Below are 8,051 nucleotides of genomic sequence, written 5' to 3' on the forward strand. Positions count from 1 at the left end.
TTCCACTGCAAGTTAGGTCACCTCTCCACTTTCTCAGTTAAAATCTTCTCTGAAACTTTCTAAATAAATACAGCAGAAGCATTTCTACAAGTGATGCTCTGAAGAAATAGAGGCAGGGATATAGTACAGATCTGGAAAATGACAGATGAACAGGTTGCAAGCGCGAACCTTATCAAAGGCTCTAGGATTTATTACCCATAGATATTCTATGCTTTCATTTGAAAGAAACTGACTCTTGACAAAATAAAAGTTGCAGAAAATGTCCACATTGGCTGGAAAAATAGTGATTCACTTGGACCTACCTCCTGTTTTGTTTGTGTGTGTGTGTGTGTGTGTGTGTGTGTGTGTGTGCGCGCGCGTGTGTAGACAGATTCACATGTATTTCAGGCTGGTCCTGAACTCACTATAGAGTTGAGGATGACCTTGAAATTTAGACCCCTTTTTTCCACTTCCTGAGTATTGAGATTACAGTTATGCACCACCATGCCCAGTTTTACAAAGTACTTGGGATCGAACCCAGGGCTTCCTACATGATTAGCAATCACTCTACCAACTGAGCTGTATCCCTAGCCCCACATAGACACTCAACATCCAGTGACCTAATCTTGTGAACAAGTTTAATATTTGCTTCAATTAGATTGTAACAAGCACTGACCTAGGCTTTGTCACCTAGCAAAACATTGAACTGGATAACATTTCAATTCAATTCTACCATTACAGTCTGTGCTGTGTCAAAAAAAAAAAAAAATGGTAGGAAGACAGTACTACTGCCTTTCATAGAATTTGTCCCTGTAACTGTATATTATTTTTGCTGATCTATATTTTCTATTTTATCACTAAATGCACTTTGGAGTTGGGGCTGTAGCTCAGTGTAGAACACTCGCCTAAGATAAAACTGTTCCTGGGTTCAATCCCTATCAAGCAAAAATTTTAAAACGGTATATTTCTTCATAAGTACAGACTTTTGCAACTACAAAGTTTGTAATGAGGTGTTTTACCTTCTTTCTTCCTTTATGGTTCTGTTTTTCATACCCTTTTCATAAATGTCCCCTGACAAAAAAAGTAAGAAATGAAAATGATAAGTGAGTGGGGTCACAGATTTGTGGACATAATCATTTCACAGAGTACATAAGTGCACACTTTGATGTATGTATCAAAGCACTAGGTATAAAAAAAGTAGTATAGCACTAGGATCAAGAGACCCTGGGTTTGAACCCATCACTGCCAAAAAATAAAAGCAAAATATTAGGTTATACACCATTAATATATAAAAATTATTTGTAAATTGTAACTTTTTAAAGATATTCTTGTTATACATCTCTGGCTGTCCTGGAATTAACTATGCAACACCTACTGGCTTCAAACTTATGACAGTCCTACTGCTTCAGACTCCTAAATGTTGGGATTACAGGGCAAGTGTCACCACACCTACCTTGTCACTTGCACCTTATAAAGCTGGAGAGAAAATTTTAAAAAAATGCTATGTCAGTGAAGTAAAGCAAGGAATCACATTAATGTAAATAGAATCTATTTTACAATTACAAATTACTTTTTCTGGGTATGGGGTACATATCAGTGATCATAACAGTCAGGAGACTAAAACAGGAAGGAGACTCTCAAGTTCAATATCAAGTTCCTGAACACCCCAGGAAACAACAATGAGACCCTATCTCAAAAAAGAAAAAGAAAAAGAAACTATTCTGGCCATACTCAAACTCTAAGCAGATGTTCAAAACATAAAAAGAAGGGGCTGGAGAGATGACTCAGTGGTTAAGAGCATTGCCTGCTCTTCCAAAGGTCCTGAGTTCAATTCCCGGCAACCACATGGTGGCTCACAACCATCTGTAATGAGGTCTGGTGCCCTCTTCTGGCCTGCACGCATACACACAGACAGAATATTGTATACATAATAAATAAATAAATATTTAAAAAAAAACATAAAAAGAAAATATAAAAATCAATAAGAATTCATCTTTAGGGAACTGCCTTTATTCAGGTTAAGTTTCTCAAACTCCTAATCATGGGCCTCCTAAGTTTCAAAGATGAACAGGTCCCTATCTCCCTGTCACAGGTACTTGTCCTACCTTCAGCCTGATTTTCATACTTCTGCTATTAGCTTTCCTTATATACCTATGCCAAGAAAAAGTTTCCTACTGACATATTCATTTATAATTAACAATGATAACTGACATACACAGAAAAATAACTGAGACTAGTATAGTCCTATCATGAGCCAAAAAGTATTTCATATAAGTTCAGGGATTTTAGAATGTATACAAAAATGTACATGTGCGTGTGTTTGTGTGGGTGTGTGTTCCTGTGGGTGCACTTGTGTGTGAAGGCTAAAGGCTAACCTCAGATGTCATTTCTCGGGAACTATTTACCTTGTTTTTGATCTTTCCCTTGCTTGGGCTCCCTGATTAGGCTAGGCTAGCTGGCCAGGAAAGCCCAGAGATTTGCCTGTCTCCTCAGCACTGGGATGCATGCATGTACATATACCTCCTAATTTTATCAGACGGAGTCTCTCACTAAATCTGGAGTTCACCACTTGGGCTAGTCTGGCTGGCCATCAAACTGCAGGGATCCTTGCTTCCACCTCCCCAGCACTAGGCCTGTCTGGTCTTTCATGTGGGTTTTGCGGGATCAGTCTTAATTCTCATGTGTGAGTGGCAAGCTTTTACTGACTAAACCATCTTGCTAGCCTAGTATGCCAGTATCTTAGTAAAGTGGACAGTTGTTGCCTAATTTAGAATAATGTTCTTAGTCCTGGGCATCATAAGGAGGTTTGTGCTTATCTCTAGTCAACTTATTCTATAAGTTTAGGTGAAATGTTCTTCACAGTGTCTACCTTTGCCTCTAGTACACTAATATGTGTACAAGAGAGGGCATAAAGGCTCATTGGACACACGCCCTGGTAAAGGGAGTGAATTATGGAAATAGGACCTCTTCAGAAAACCCATGGCAGGTAATCTTCATATATTTGGAAGAAGGTGGCTCCAAGGAAATTCTGGTAAACATTTAAGTCAAATTCCCCTGTTTTTAATCTGTGAATATAAGAAATATGGCCTTTCATCCCAATATAGAATTAAATTTATGAATTGAAAACCTAGGAATTTGGATAGGCTAATAGAACACCAGCAGCAGTTTTAAAAAAATTTAACAGTCTGCAATTTATATTTATTTGTATGTAGCTTTTATTGGCGTGCTTATGTGTAAAATATTCATACTAGATTATTAAATTTCAATTAGGCTACTTAAATAGTATAGTTTGATATTAATATTTATTAAATTTAATATGGTCAAGTTTTCTTTCAACTCTTGCTTAAAAGAAACACTCTAGAGTGTTGTGTCTTAGTGAGTGAATTGGTGTGATTTATGTAAATCTATATGCCAGTTATCTGTTAATTTAAATAATGTTGGCACCTTGAAAACTGGTTGAAGATCAGATTGATTAATTATTAACTTGTAAGTTGTGGACATAGCTCAGTCAGTAAAATTATTGCTGTATAAGCAAAAAACCTGAAGTAGATTCCCAGAACACACGTAAAAAGTCTGTCATAGGGCTGAGGTGGAAGCTCAGTTGGCAAAGAACATGCCACATAAGCCCATGAACCTGAGCTTGATCTCGAGAACTCATTTAAAAAAGCTAGGTGTAGTGGGGTGGTCTTGTATCTCTAGTGCTGGAAGTTGGAGACAGTTGGACCACTGGGACTCACAGGCAAGCCATCAAGTCATACTTGGCAAGCTCCAGGCTAATGAGAGACCCTATCTCAAATAAAATAAAAGAAAAGAAAACCAACCAAATGGACGATGCCTGAGGAATGGCAGCCAGGGTTGAACTCTGGCCTCTATGTATATACATGTTTAGAATTTTCATTACAAAGAAAGGAATATAACTAAAGAATAGACTGGCTGTCACGAGCCATTTCCCCCCTAAAAATCATTACAGGGGAGTCTGCAGGGAACCTCACACCCATAATTATGTTCTATTGAGAAAATCTGCCCCACACCCAATTAACTGTTAATCTGTTAGCAGAACCCGCCTCACATTCCAGCTATCCAGGGAACCAGGTGTGGCAACTTGTGACTTCCTGGCCTACCTCCTGGCCTATGTGATCTGGAACACGTGGCAAGAATCCAGTTTCCCTGCCCCTCAAAGTCCTCATCCCGGGCCTATATAAACAGCAACCATGACCCTAATAAACCGGAGGCTTTGACAAATCTGCTTGGCCTCCTTCTTCTGTCCTAGCTCATTCCCTTCCAGGTAGCGCCCCTCCGTGACCCTGGAATAACTGATTGCAGGGTGGGTTACAAACCCCTAGACTGAGTGACCCACCCAACGCAATCGACAACTGGCAATCTATTTGTTGCAATTTCTTAAATTACTAAATATTCATCCCTGTAGGCAGATTTTTCTATCCTGCCTGTCAGCTCCCAAACAACCACACCGAGACTTATTAGTTAAGAAAGTTCAGAAAATAGTTTAGACTTATTTTTAACTAGCTCTAATAACTGAACCCATTTCTATTCATCTATGTCCTGTCCTGAGGCACGTTTACCTCATCTGCATGTTTTCCATCCTGCATGCTCTGTCTCATAGCACCTCCTCATGACTGTCCTTCTTAGCATTCTCTCTGCCCTGAAAATCCTGCCTAGCTATTGGACATTCAGTTTTTATTAAACTAATCCAAGTGACAAATCTTCATAGTGTACAAAAAGATTATTCCACAACACGTCCCACTATTCTTTTCAATGTGTTAATCAGTTTAAAACATAACAAAACATTAATTTTTAGTTAGAATTCTCATAATTTTTGTTTCAATACTTAACTGATATCCAAAACATACCTAGAAAATGCAATAAATACTTGATACTATTGCTACAACTGAAGATTGTGAAATAGGGCTTTATAAACTAGTATAAAAAAGAGGAATAATACACTGAAACCTGACCTAAAATCCAGGCTATTCAATATTAACACTGAGAAAAGATTGCAAATGACTTTGTTATTTTCTCTGTTATGAAAATGGCATTACTTCTTTATTAGGGATACCTATGAATTATTTTTGTATTTCTAAGATGAATTACAAGTTGAAATGAGTCTTTTAATTAAAAACCTCATGGTTCTAATATGTCATTATCCCATTAGATTCCAAATGTTTGAGAATACTGTACAGATGGTGATGACATACTGCAGCTTGTTAGATTGCTCCAAGCGTGTAAATGATAAAAGGAACAAGAACAGATCCTGAGAAACACCCACACTTAAGAAGACAGTCAGAGGAACTGGAGGAAGGAGAGGCCAGAGATAGATGGACATACAGGAGAAAAATCTTCTCAGAGAACAAGGGGAGGCAAGATTTTGAACAGAGAGGGATCAATATCAGTTTTTTCACAAGTTACACAGGAGAAAAGTTAAGGACTTTCCCAAAAGAACATCACTGATTTCCACTGAGCACTGTTCCAGGAGAGTTGTGTGCCTGAAACCCTTTTTGCTTTAAGAAGGTGTAGAAGAGAATAAATAAGACTAAGTGAATGCAGAATGTTCTATATACACTGGACTAAGAAAGATAGAATGTTACATACCACTGTGTGTGTGTATGTGTGTACACATGTATGTAGAGGTCAAAGGTGTTGACTGTCACCTTTCACCTTGTTTGAGATAGGGCCCCTTTTTTATTGTTTATTGCTGTGTACACCAGGTTGTCTGGCCCTCAGGTTACCAGGGATTCTCCTGTCTGTATTTCCCATCTCACCATGGAAGTTCTGGGATGACAGACACAGGCTACTGTGCTCATATTTACATGAGGCATGACAAGGACTTTTCATTTGTTGTGGACCATTGGTGGTGATGTCACAACTGACTTCTAGCCCTCCTCAATGCACTGGAAATTATGTGGCCCCCAATGCCAGTACTTCACAACTTGATGGTTCAGGGCAACATTGAAGGTCAGCAAGCAACTTCTGCCTAGGCAGGCAGCCAGAGCAATTTTAGCTGGGACTTAAAAACACACCATTTCATGGCCATTTTGCTGATCATGAGCATCTGAGAGACAACCCTGAGTGAAGCCGTTGCTGTCATTACCATGTTGTCCATTCCACTCCATGTGGCTGTAGTGTGCTCAAGCAACCACAACTGGAGCGTGGAGGTGCACAGGGTCCTGAACAAATGACGGTTCAAAGTGAAGTCCTTTGGAACCGATGGCTTTGTGAAGCATGCTGGGCCCACACCTGACAAGCTGAATATTTATGATTTTGAAACCTTGTATGACAAAATATACCATGACCTGCTGAAGAAAGATAGAGCCTTTTACACTCAGAATGGAATTGTACACATGCAGGATAGGAACCGGGGAATTATGTCTGGCCCTGAACAGGTCCAGAACAGCAAAGACATCTTCGATGTGACCTTTACATGTGAGGAGCATGTCTATGACTAGGTGATGGAATGCCTGAATGCCAGAGAAGAGGGGCTGTGTGATCAGTGTGAGCATCCCTGACAACTACGAAAACGCCACCCTTGAGCCTTCCTCGTCTGTGAGCTCTGCCATAGTATCCAGCAAATGGGAGATGTGGATGATGAGATGGCAGAACTGCTGCAAATGTTTAAGGCAAAGACTGGCAAGACCTTCCTACACACAGTCTGGTTCTACTGAGGAGGACTGCTGCCTGCCCTCTGATGCCTCCTAAAGTGAGCCTTCATTAGTGCTGCTTCCTGATACTGTTTCTGCATTTAAGAACAGTTATGCTGCCATATAAACTGTGCTAATGAAATAAGTTGTACAACTACCAGGTTTAAAAAGCAGTAGGATGTTTGAAGAGTTGGATATTAATAAGGTTTTCTCTTTTAAGAAATATTTTATTGTTAATTTTCAAACAGTGTATGTTTTCCTATACATATAATTCCCTTCTTCTCTGACTGGACTTACAAATACCTAAACAAACAAATAGACTATATGTTATGAGGGGGAAAAACTAGGAATTTTCAAATATACGTTCTTACTTGTCCTAAAACAACAAAAAGCCCTGCTTAAATTGACCCTTACAAGGTAAAAATAAGCAGTATAGGAGCAATGTTTAAGGATGCAATGCCTGATACATTTCCAAAGTTGACTTAAAATTTTTATTACATTTATTTAGTGTTGAGGGACAAGTATGGATGGAGAGCAGAGGGCTGCTTGTGGGAGTCAGTTCTGGGGCTCAGACTCAGCTTGTCAGGCTGTGTGGAAGGCATCTTTACTAGCTTATACATTCTGCCAGCCCCCAAAGTTGGCTTCCTTTTTAAAAATGTATTTATTTTTAATTTGCGTGTAAGAGTGTTCACCTGCATTTATGGATGAATGCTTAGTGCCCAAGGAGGTCAGAAAAGGTGTCAGATCCCTGGAACTTGAGGTAGTAATGGTTGGAAACTGCCGTGTGGGTGCTAGGAACTGAACTCTGGTCCTCTGCAAGAGCAGTAAGTGCTCTTAACAACTGAGCCATCTCTCCAGCCCTGTGAAGTTGACTTTTAGGAAGTCATTTTTTTAAGTTTATTAACCTTTGAGAAGAAAGGAGTTGCATCTAGAAACCTCATTTGGGCTCAGAGTGTCAAGGACTATGTCTATAAGGCATGTCACAACATTGGTGGAACAGTGTTATCGTGTTAGCACAGAAATTAAAGAAGCTCAAGAATGATGATCGGTTGTACATTGACAACACACAAACACCTAGAAAAATCAAAAACACAACTGGGAAGACTAAGCTATATCACTGTTATCATTTAGATTTTTTTTTTGAGACAGGGTTTTAACATTTTATGTAGTCCCAGCTGTCCTGAAACTTATTTTATAGACTAGGCTAGCCTCTAACTCACAGAGATCCACCTGCCTCTGCCTCTTGAGTGCTGGGATTAAAGATGTGCACCACCAGCAGCTATCATTTAGATCTTAAATCCCACCCCTCCAAAAAAAAAAAAAACTTAGGTCATCAGCCTCTGGCACGATTGGGAGGCAAAAAAAAAAAAAAAAAAAAAAAAAAAAAAAAAAAAAAAAAAAAAAAAAAAAAAAAAAAAA

At 39.1% G+C, this 8,051-nt stretch overlaps 1 long non-coding RNA gene and 1 pseudogene across 1 annotated transcript in view; both read left to right on the top strand.

Moving 5' to 3' along the window:
• LOC126512899 (uncharacterized) overlaps window positions 1-8,051 on the top strand; it is a 121,239-nt gene that overhangs the window by 48,357 nt on the left and 64,831 nt on the right. The window lies entirely within an intron of this gene.
• Window positions 6,087-6,656, top strand: LOC126512890 (RNA polymerase II subunit A C-terminal domain phosphatase SSU72-like; annotated as a pseudogene).

The sequence above is a fragment of the Alexandromys fortis genome, unplaced genomic scaffold (genome assembly GCF_014885135.2).
Source record: "Alexandromys fortis isolate MF-2015 unplaced genomic scaffold, M_Fortis_MF-2015_v1.1 scaffold_83, whole genome shotgun sequence".
NCBI classification, from domain to species: Eukaryota; Metazoa; Chordata; class Mammalia; order Rodentia; family Cricetidae; genus Alexandromys; species Alexandromys fortis.